This window comes from Neopsephotus bourkii, unplaced genomic scaffold (genome assembly GCF_033783945.1).
Source record: "Neopsephotus bourkii isolate Nb327-2 ecotype Australia unplaced genomic scaffold, CSIRO-AGI_Nbou_v1 NB_1292, whole genome shotgun sequence".
NCBI lineage: Eukaryota > Metazoa > Chordata > Aves > Psittaciformes > Psittacidae > Neopsephotus > Neopsephotus bourkii.
The window spans coordinates 8,332,677-8,344,689 of record NW_026901776.1 but is presented as its reverse complement, the minus strand read 5'-3'; the positions used below and the strand labels follow the sequence as shown (position 1 = coordinate 8,344,689).

The 12,013-nt window shown below is 40.4% G+C and overlaps 1 protein-coding gene across 1 annotated transcript in view; it reads right to left on the bottom strand.

Annotated features, from left to right (window-relative positions):
* The window catches only part of RASGRP3 (RAS guanyl releasing protein 3), a 46,481-nt gene extending 38,702 nt beyond the window's left edge, over positions 1–7,779 (bottom strand). Inside the window, exons 1-2 of the mRNA XM_061365901.1 lie at positions 7,534–7,779; positions 3,890–4,074 (exon numbers count right to left, since the gene is read on the bottom strand). The gene's annotated coding sequence lies outside the window, so the exon portion shown is untranslated. The remainder of the gene's footprint in view (positions 1–3,889; positions 4,075–7,533) is intronic.
* Between the last annotated feature and the right edge of the window lie 4,234 nt (positions 7,780–12,013).

Sequence of the window (12,013 nt, the reverse complement as noted above, 5' to 3'; positions counted from 1 at the left end):
TTCTTCAGCCATGTTATCCCATGTGTTACCTCACTTCCCTCCCCATAAATTCACAGCCCATACCTATCCTGGTGTGAGGAGTTGCCTCCTGTGTAGCAAGAGCAGTTTTACTTCTGACCTTTCCTCCTGTGACTACAATCAAAACATAGGTTGGCTTCAGAAATATCTCGACCACACATTTACAGCCTGGGAAGTACTTATCAGTGCAGTAAATTGAGGGCAGCAACTGGCAAAACAATAAAGGCAGGAAGAGGCTTTAAGTAATGGGAAGCTGGATGTCTGAGATGGAGCAAGACTGAGTTAAAAGGACAGGGGTAGGGCAGAATTTTGGCTCCTTTTGCTCATTTGTCTGTTAAGGCAGATTTCTAATGGCACTGTTCTTCATTTTCCCTTTGATGAATGGTTCACATGTAACTGCTGTTTGCCCACAAAAGTGCTAATAGGTCTCAGACAAGGAGAGAGACTGGACCAGTTGCTGACGGCCAGTAATCCTTCTCACTCCCTGGTGGCATCTTTGAGAGCAGTTGCTGTTTAAAGAGGATGCAAATTAGAACGGTACACTAGCAAACACAGACAGACCTGCTGCGTGATCCTAGGAACTCATGCAAATTGCTGTCTACTGCACACCCACATGAACCAGGGATGCCTGACTTGCCTTGTGCAGTGCTACGGTTTTGCATCTGAAGTCACTGATGACTCACAACTCACATGCAAGCAGGCGCGCAGAAAGGCTGGAAAAAACACAGCTTGGAGGTGAGGAGAGATCCAGCAACTTTCTTTGCAAAATTCTGTCAGCAGATGCCGGACATCAAAATAATAAACAGTTCCTTACATCTGATTATTTTATGAGTTTCCCTTGAGAAGATGGGTAAAACAATGACAGCTTCAGATTTCTTAATGATGAAAATATTTTAACACAGGCATACACTGTTTCTTAAGTCAGTTCAGAGGCTTTTAAAAGAGTAAGCCTCCAACAGAGAAGAACATGGAAAAGATTATTTGCTTTTTGTAGTGTCTGACCAGATTTTGTACTTTAATTCAGAGGTAACAAAGCAACTGTCGGTCAGCTGACTAAACCTTGTTTTCTTACTAAGCAATCTACTAAGAAACACACACTGGTTAGTACAATCATATGAAGACACACAGCAAACCTCTAAAACTGTTTACAATATAAGAAGCGTACAGAGTACAGGAAAACAGCGTCATCGCAGTTGGTTCCTATATCCAAGCTTTTGGAACAGAGTGAGTTTTATTAATAACCATGTACTTTCTGAACAATAAGACAATTTACAGCCAACAAGTTAAATGTCTTCTTTAAAAACAGAGTAATGGCAACACAGAAATTTCTCATCAAAAGACTTGAAATAAGCTCATCTGAAGAGGGTGCTATATATAAAAATATACATAACAGCAAGAAAATTAGAAAAAGAGGAAGGAGCAATGTAAAAAAAAAAATCTATCTAAAAAATAAAATAAAATAGGAAGAGCATCTTACAGCCCTTCCTTAATAAGTAATACATTAAACAAGTAACTTTGATCCTTAGTTTGCTAATATTATTTTGGTAGTTAAAAGTTTATTATATGAAAGAATATTTAACACAGGATTGCATCTACACAAATAGCCCACTTCCACAATCACAGAACACATTGCTGCAACAGGACTTCAGAGAAACAAATCTTACCAAAACGCACTGGCTAAGTTTACAATGCTCATGTCTCATGATGCAACATTCTCTAAAGCTCATGTATTTGTAATGCAACCTGTATTTTCTACCTAAAAGAGTAATATCTGTGGAAAACCCCAAAACACATACTTTGAAGAGGTGCTATGCCAAAGATACACCATTATTTGGAAAGCAACAAGAGAAGCTGCTACAGCTGTAACAGCTGAGAATCACATACTTGATCAACTATCTTTCTGGCTATGGAGATAAAGACCCTTCAGTTAATTGGTAGCATAACACCTTTGCAGTGGCTGGTTTAGGCCATCCCAAATACCTGTTGCCCTCATGAGTGCCCTAGGAGACACTTATTAAATTCATCCAAGCCTGTTTGCTTTGTGTTTATAGAGGAAAATCCTTAGCATGTATTTATCAAATTTAAGTTTAAGAGAATTTCCTGATTATAACTCCAATAATTATTAAAATGAAGGAAAAAAAAAAATCCTGTGGCTATGTGGCAAAGCTAATAGTAAGTGAAAAAAGTGGTCAAGTAAGGGGAGAAAATTAAAGCGGGTGAGGTGTGAGGAAGGTCTTGATCTAGAAGCTGAGAGGCTTAGGGACTTGTTTTCCCTCCCCCAGTATTTAGCATTGAAAGACTGACTGCTATTGCAGTCAGGTTTTCAAAACAGCTCTCTCCTTTTCAAGTTTTACAGATAACCATGCCCAAGTCAGTTCATACCAATTTCGGAATCAAGTTAAATCAGTGCAGGAATTCCAAAAGGAGCAGATTTTGAAACACAGACATAAAGTGAACTGCAAAAGAGCCTTTATTTAAGTTATATTAATCTGAAACCCACCTCTCTTATTTTGGTTCTACAATGTGAGCTGAGATCTAAATCCAGAAGAAGGATTAAGCACCCAAATCCTGGCTCCCTTTCACCTCCAGGGCCTGACTCCAGAGGTGGGATTCTCAGCCTAGTCTCTCACTTCTCACCCCACCCCAGAAGGTTACTGTCTAGAGCTTTTAACCTCTCTCTGCATTTTAAATATTAAAGTCTCCAAATGCCCAACAATGGGTTTGAGAATCCCATCACAGTCAGCAATGCCAAGAAGCTGTGTTAAGCATCTGCTCGTCACACCTATCACATCACTCCTATACTAGGTAGGTGCAGCTCTGGTGCCAAGCTCTTTATCCAAGCTCTGAATGCTCCTTAAAGCTGTGAGAGGTACAGGATCAATTCTTCCCATTAGCAGAAGGACTGCAAATCTCCCACTATCTTGGTTGAGACTACAGGGTATATTTACCAGTCCCAGAACATCAATGAAATTCCACATTAAATGAAATAATGAAGGTTTTTTGGGCTACAGGGAGAAAGCAAGCAAGAACATGACTGTATAATTTAAGGAGAAAAGTACTCACTCAAGAAGAGGTTGGGGGGAGGAAAGAAAGTGAATTTCAGTTCCTGCCCCAGTGCCTTCTTAAAAATACACACAGGCATTAGGGCAGAGCTTGGAAACCAAGAGTTTTAGGAAGGGTGGCAGCTGTTCCAGGAAGTATGTGTTCATGAATTTGGTAAAGCAGAGCATGAGTAAGCAAGCTAAAGTACGCAAGACATCTTTAGCAGTGGAGGTTATTATTAGTTTTTTAATAAGGAAGCTATTTCATGAACGGTGTAATAAGGTTGGAATGTCATGGCTATTCTGACTCAGATGACAAAAATCACTATATATGCAGACAGTAAGTTGACCAAAGACCTAGTTCAGGAAAGATCTTCTGATGCAATTTTCCCCACCGGTAATAAATTCCATATTTGTATACACTGTTTTTTTACTTCCCACTAGCAACAACAGAAATTTCCAAACAAGCTCTGGGTTCAAACACTGGGTCACTGCAAAACAATCAGAACTTACAAAGCATGCCATATAAGCCAGCACCAAGGTTATGAATTGGGTGGACCTAAGTGAATTACAGGTTGTGAATGGAAATCTATTTGTAATAATGCTACTTCAGATTCAGGAAATTCAATTTGGTGAGACCTGAGTTTAAGCTGGACAAAAGTTATGCCTCTTTAAAGAACATGACAAAGAATATAGCAACATGACAAAGAATATACAAAAATTTGGGTTATGTGTCAAAGGCAGACGATCATCAAGAAGTTTAGCAAGCATACAAATATATTCTATATGAGTCATGTTCAATCTATTTGACCATATCATGCATGACTTACCTAAATATTAGCCTCTAAGTCTGATTTCTACATTGAAAACCATCTACCTGTTTCAGGCATGGGGAGCAAAATATACTTCAAAAGGAATGGAAAATCCTCTTTCATCTTGGAGATCCTGTTCCTGCATACACTTTCTAAACTCCGGACTCTTCAGCACAAGCTCACCACTACTCTGAGTGGAACATCTGTTTACATAGCAGGGGTTCAAAAGAGGCAGTTTTAACAGTAGCAGAAGGAGTTGTATATCAAAATGTATTGTTATAACATGTAGTATCAATATATATTAGATACTGTTATATTAAGCTTGGTATGACTTTTGTGGTAGCCCAAAGCAGATATACTGTTGAATCACTGATATTAAATTTGTGTTAATTTACGATGATATAGATATTTTCTGCTTGCAAGAATTGAATATATCAAGTATCTGAATAAGAATAGCTCAAGTCTCACTAATTTTGCACAGATTATTATGCCTGGCATGCTTTTGAGATGTTGAAGCCTTCTCCTCTTGCCTGAGAAACTCCAGATTATTACTAAAGAGAATATGCATAAATCACAGGTTGGAAAGTACAATGTACAGACAGTCAAACCATTTCACCATTTGAATATGGTCAGAGGACACTGCAGCAAGAGGAGCAGTTTTTCAGAGAAGTGAGACAGCAGATGGCCACCAAAACAACCAGAGTAATTCCCAAGGGTAATTGTATTTTCTGCTGAGCTGTAAACATCAGTCGTGTGGGTATTTCCACATGCCACACTTTTATCCTGACCCCACAAACACTTAGAGAGAGGTAAGATGAATTTTCTGATGGGACCACTCATGAGTTCAGCTCAGCAAGTAACTGTGTGTTTGCAGGATTAGTCTTTGCATCTAAACTGGACTCACCAAGTCTGTTCTATTGAATTTGCCAGTGCTTGTTGCTGATACTCTTTTACCTTCACTACAAGAGAAAAGTTATTCCCTGTCCCAATGCTTCTAATCTTGTCTTCAGGTGGTTTTTAGATGTTATACCAATAAGAAAACCTATTAATAAAAAAGTACTACTGCACTGGCTATTCACATTGAGTAGACACAGATAAAAGCAATGAACAGCAAAACTCAGAAGACCTGAGAATTTGTTTCATCTTTTTTATTCGAACACTTGGGTCTAAGACGTTGCCATTCCTGCCTTAAAAGAAAGCAAATGTGAAAACAAGTCTATCAAATTTCCCAGTTAAAAGAGATTATAACACAAATACGTTAACAGCAAAACATTCTGTGCAAGTTGTTTAGAGTACCTGTACAAACGTTCTGCAGCCAGGCCTGCACAGGTTAGGAAAAAAAGAAAACCACCTAAGTACCACTCCAGTATTTTTAAAAGTAGTTTCCTCCCTTTATTCAGGAAGATCCTGGAAGTGGCTCCTCTGTATTACGGTATTTTCAACTAAAGGCAGGGGCTGGCAAAACTGCAGCTACTTTTCAGCTAGATGTTTTGCTACAGAGAAGAAATACACCCATTCAGAGAACTGTAAGGCTGCCCTGATCATTTCCCTAGAGTAAACGAAAAGGATTTAACAGGAACCTTATATGGCTCTCCAGTGATACGAGTATGCACTGAACTTCTGCAGAGGGGCAGCAATGGTCATGCTGTTATTGAATCTCTTCTACTATGTAATAAAAAAATTCCAGGATGAACAGTTTCTCTTAGGTGATGGACGTTCTGGTGATGTATCAATGGGAAATGCAAGGGCTGAGTACTTCCCCAAACAAAGCATGCTGAAATTTAATTATGGTACCTCATGTCTATGCAGACTTGCCTTGACTTACATGAACATAAAGCACATATTCTAAAAGCTGACCACTTGAGCAATTGTGGAAGGGATAGGAAAGGACAAGGTACAACAGGAATGGTCCAAACTCCTATCTATTTTCTAGTGGATTTGGGGATTTTCTTGGGTTCACAGCCTGGTCCTTCAACAGTCCTTTTCATCTGACTGAGTAGTCTGCTTAACAGAGAAGATTTATCACAAACATAAAATGCCTGGACACAAGCATACAGTGTCATTGTCTTACTGAAAATAAATTCCTACAATTCTGAAGAAAAGGAAAGTTATTCTAGGACCAGAATAAAAAAGCAATAGTGGACCAGTTATTCTCCCTGCCCCACATGGGACAGACCCCTTGACAGGCCTGAGGGGCCCCCTTGCAGCCGAGCTTCCCAGGGGATTTGAGGCTCCTGAGCACAAAGCCAGGCACCTCAGGGCCCCATATGCCTGCTCCATTCACAGTGTCGTGTGCCATCAGCGTGGGAGGGCTGCAATGTAACCACAGCCTGATAGACTTGAGCTCTTGGTTCAAAGGCAGTCTACCCTCAGAGACACGGACAGGCAGGAAGCCAGGGAGACTTCTGGTTTTGTGAACAACTGAAACTGATTGACATTTTCCTAAAAAATTTCCAGTTAACCGTCAAAGCCATAAACTGTGGTTTAAAAGAAAAATAAAAATCTTCAGGGAGAAATAAAGTTTCTCTTTCTTACATGAGAAGTCTTTGAAAAAGGATTATTCTCTCCATCTTTAAAGGAGGGACCATATGATCCACTAAGCCTGCTAGTGTTTGCCCTTGGTCCTGTTCTGAAATTCAGGCTTTTTGACTTGATATACACCTTCCCCAACAGGGTCCAGCAATCTTTACCTCTGCCCCTCTTTAACCTTCCCCAAAGCATCTGGCAGCCCTCAGTCTCATCATATATCAAGCTCTATCACCCATTCTTTTGTTCTGATTCCTCCTAAGTCTTCCTCCAAAACCCTTAATTCACCCCTACATAAATAATTGACCAAAAGTTCATTCATATATACATCGTATTCCAATTCTTGTGTTTCAAACCAAAACTTAAGACCATAACAGTCAAAAAATTATCAGATGGGGGAAATCAATCATTCATAAAACAGAAACATAAAAAATGCAAGTATCCAAAAAGAAATTAAATTAAAACCTTAGACATATTTAGGAGACTCAGCCCCTGTTTTTAGAGAGGATTTTTTCAATCTTCACCACCTAATTATGTCTTCTTATACAGAATGACTTAATTATATCTTAATCAGTCTTCACTTAATCATACCTTCACTGTCTTTCTCTATTTCTCTGCTTCTACTTTTTTCTTTCCAAAAAAATCTTTGCATTCACCCCCAAAAAAGTAACCAGCCATAAGCAACGTTCTTCAGATTGATAACACTGTTTTGAGGGGGCTACCTCTGTTAATTCCTTACGTGTGTACTTTTAGGACAAATACCGAAATTGCTCTATACTCAAACTGCATCATTACCTATTGACTAGCTCTACAGAGAAAGGAAAATACATTCATCATAAACAACCTCTTCACTCCATCATCTGAGTAAATAAGCATCATTTTCCCTCCCTGGAAGAAAACACCATACCTGTCTTGTTCCCACAAGGGTAAAAACAATGCTACTGTTAATCACAGGTCAGAAAAATACAGGCATTCTGAGCATGAATGACTGCTTATCAATGAACTGACAAAAAAATACACCTCATCATTAAGTGTTTTTACGAAAGGTCTAGGATGAAAATAGGAAAACAGTGGCAGTTTAGAGTTAAAAAAAACAACAGCGCATCACCAAACCAAAACCAGGGAAAATCACTTACTGTACTTGGTTCTGCAGAGGTATTCAACACAAACATCACCCTTCCTTGTCCAGCTGCCAAGTGCTAAAGCATGAAATGAGCAGCTGTTTCCTTCAAGCTGGGGCTGTGTGTCTTAACTAGTCACATGCCCCTCCTGATAAATCTCACTGCCGTGCCAGGAGGTCAGAATCTGAAGATCATTATTCCCCTTATTAGAAAATCCTTTTCATAACAGCAGCCTTTGCTAAAGCATTTGACTGGAACGTGGTGCTATGTGTTCTGTAACTTGGGTTTGTTTTTTTTTAATGACTAACACCAAACAGTAGATAAGCCTTAATCGACAGTAGGGGCAGCACAAATGGAAAGTTAAACACCTACCCTTTGATCTCTTCAGGTTTGTTTCTGACTTCACAATTTGCTGTATTTAAATTGAAACCATCAGGAACAGGACAATTTAGAACTCTGTGGTGGTCACAGCATCCTTAAGACCAGGCCACTCCATAGATCATGCAAAATATGTGAACAATCCCACTTTCAGGGATTAGCTGTATTTAAGGGGCAACATCACTACCTGTCGTGTTTGGATAGTAGAGTGATGAGTGCATTATTAATACTGGAGGTCATTTTAATTTGGTATCTAGCATTTTTACAGCATGGATTATGGGGATGCATTGTGCCAGACATTGTCCAGTCAGGCTGTGATAACCCTTTTGAGGTAGCAACTATCAGTCTAAACAGAGAGAGCAAAATGGGAAACAAATGAATCTTTATCCCCCATGTTCCCAGATTTAGGACAAATGAAGGAGAAACACTGAAGTCACAAAATGAACAGATTCTGATGGAATTTTCTAGGGTGATAGTAGCCTTACATTACTGAAAGGCAGCTGAGACTCTGAACTTAATTCCCTTTAGAGTGGCTACATATTTAAGTATATTTACATATTTAAGGACAAAGGCATGGTACCAATGGGATTTTGAGGGTGAGATGTCATTTTCTGAAATGCATATAAGTTATACTGTGCTGAAACTCCAGTGGTACTGTATGCTGAAAAGACAGGACACTGGCAATTGCCATACCTCAGTATAAGATGTAGTAATGGTATTTTACTGTTTGGTAAGCAACCTAGATCCTGCAAGACTGCACGGTCTCATTGGGTTATAATACAGGGCATTTTTCAGGGATTGCAAGGGATTGTTCAGAGACAAATGCCTGTTGTTAAAATTTCAAATTGTAACAGCGTATCTAGCTGGCACGTTGGTCAGCAACTGATGAAAGCCTTGCAAACGACTGCGGGCGAGGGCTGCAGCAAACAACGGGAACTCAGGTTGCTTCTTTTGACCCTACCCAGCTCTTCATGTTATATAAACTCGCGCATGGTTACAAAACCACGCCACCATCAGCGCTGCCAGCAACGCCTGGAGCAGGGAGGAAACCCTCGTGTTAATTACCCTCGACTCTGGGTCTCTTCTCTCAGGGTAACTGCTGAGTTTCCCAGACAAGTTTCACAGCAAAAACCTCCCGCGTCACACGGACGCTCCTAACCCAGCCAGACGTGGGTGCGCCCAGCCCACTGGAGGTGAAGGTGCCCAAACCCCGACCTTTCCCCGGTGACACAGCAGGGTTGGGTGCCTCGTTTGTCCGCGCCTGCCCCTGCGCCTGCCCCCTGGTCACCTACGGCAACAAGAAGTATGAGGGAAGAGAGCTTCAGTTCAAAATCCTGGCTCACGGCCGATGAGGCCGCACCCGGCAGAGGGGCAGAGCCTCCCGCGCGCGCCCCGCCGGCCGTTAGAGCCGTTAGGACCGTTAGGACCCTCACGACCCTCACAGAGGGGCGCACGGCACGTCCGGTTGAATTCGCTCTTTCGGCCAGCAGTTTCTGAAGGCAGAGGCACACCAGCCGCCGAAAGGGGTGCCCCGGCGACCCCACAGCAGCCCCCAGCGGCCCGAGGTCCCCACTGCAGCTGCCTCACCTCGGAGGCACGGGGTGCGCGTGGTAAGATTCCAGGCCTCTGTTCTGAGCTGGGTAGCGGGGTAAGTGCAGCACAAGGCGGATCGCTTCTGGAATAGGAGGGTAACTGGTAGGCAAACAGCAAATGTTAACTTAGGTGTTCAAGGCCAAGTAGGATGGGGCTGTGAGCAACCTGGTCTAGCGGAAGGTGTCCCTGCCTATGGTGGAGGGTTGGAACTGGATGAATTTTAAGGCCCCTTCCAACTCAAACCATTCTACAATTCTGTGTGCAGCACTGTTGCGTCCCAGTGTGCTTGGCAGCATGTCAATAAGTTGCTCCTCCTGACTTTCCTGGGAAGCTAAAATGAGGAGGCCTCCTCAAGCTTCCTTGGGAACCTTTGTCTGGCCTACAAAGAGAGTGTCCCAGTGCATGGGGCTCTGTGACCCTGTGGCCTTCTAAGCTGCTGAGGAGGCTTTAAAAGAGGCATAGAGGAGATGACTGTAAAAATTAGGCATTAAAAAAAGGGGAAAAAGCCCATGAGGAATGAGTTTGTTTATATTCAGAATACTGAAGGGATGATAATTTCAAAGAGGGACTAAGAGCTGCCACTGCAGGACTGAGTTGGAAGCTCCTGCAGCCCTTGGCCACAAATGGCTGCTTACTGGAGTCACTTGGAGGAAGAAGATAACACTCACATAGTCCATTGACCAAATGAGTTGGCTTTGATAGATGTAATTTCATTCTCCCTAAAAAGCATTTTCATTTGAGATTAAAGGTAACAGAACTTTATATGCAACTTAAAAGATAATCCTGAATTTCTTTACAAACTTTGTTAAAAAATTACTCTCTGCTGATACTGAAGGGAAATGTGATTCGATGGTTCTATGATCAAAATGTGATCCAAATAGTCTACCAGTCCACAAATGCCATTAATAGTCCTTTGTCTATTTCTCTGATTATGCAATATCAATTGTACTCTTTTGCATAAGACCCTTTGATATCATTATTTAGATGATCAGATTAAATACTGGTAGTACCTGGGCTATTTCAAGTAGCATACTGAACAGAGTTATCACTCTGCACTGAGTAGCTGCCTGATTTCTTTGGTAGTCATGCTCTATGTGGGAACATAATTTGATGAGAATGACCGAATGGCAATATTCCACAAACAACTTGGGATACATTTCCTAAAAGGAGCCTTTGTACTTTCTCAAATGAGTAGACAAATAAATTAATTTTATAGCTCAGTAAAAAATGCCAGAAACTCTTGATTGTGGTTTATGTGGGAAAAAGTTTATCAGCTCCTCATGCTAGATAGATCGAAGTCATCGTGAAACAGAGCAGAGAAATAATTTGGGTATGATTCCTGAAAATAAAAGTACCAACTTTTTTTTTCCTATTCTTAACTTTTGAGAAATACCAACATACAAAAAAGATAACGTAGCTAATGCAGACACAATGAATGTAATTTTGGGTTCTTATATCTCTGAGATGTCATCTTCTATATGATGGAAGTTTTGCTGCTGGTTACAGCATATAACAGTATATTAGCTTCTTCATCTGTTGAGAAAACCACTCAAGACTGGATCGAAGGAGGTATATTTTTCTCTGTAGACATTGATGCTTCAAATAAAAATGAAGAAATGAACATAGATTTATCAGACAGACTATGGGAAATGCTGAACAGGACCAAAAAAAAATTGAGTACAGTTAGCACTGAATTGTTACAGAATGGGTGCATGTAAGGTTAAATTTTTATGTCAAGTTTTATGGACAGCTGTTAGAAAAGTTTCAAAGAACTAAATAATTTTGATTCAATTTGTGATCAGGGTTTTTTGCTTTTATTGATGCTGGATAAATGGATCAATAGCCTTTCCTTACTCTAGGAGAGGCTTTATTTCATGGCTTCTTTCTGACTATTGTTCCTTTTGGCTTTTTAGACATACTTAGCTATGTTTTGCTGTGTGTCATTTAATTAACTATAGGTGCATCAATATATTAATTGATCACTGATAAAATGATTATCTCAAGTATCAGTGCTTTGATAGTGTGCAAAATTTTGGAACATTAAGTTACTTTCTGAATATGGCAATCGTAGATGGCTGTTTTATGGGTTGCCTGAACATTTTTCTGTTTTTTTTTCTGTTAACGTGTTCTTCTGGAGTTTATGTAACAGGAAGTAAGACTCTCCATGGACATAAATATCAGGTTATACTAACTGCAAGTCTGTGTTACTGTATTTGTTTCCTAAATGGCTGCACTATGATTTAACTGCAGCTTTTTAGAGTACGTGGAATCCGTAACTAATAAGTAGTTCCTGGTTTGCTGGTCCACTGCACTGCTGCAGATAGATATTATATAGCCTTCACTGTCAGCAGAAGTGAATGAAAGCAGACCAAGGAAGCCCTCACTACACAGGATGTTTTATAAATATCTAGGTGCAATTAAAGTCTGCTATAAATAGTCTAACAGCTCTTACACTAAGCTGCCACCTAAAGGGCATCTGAAGGACATAATGGAAAGGAAATTTTGCTGCAAATATTGTAGATAA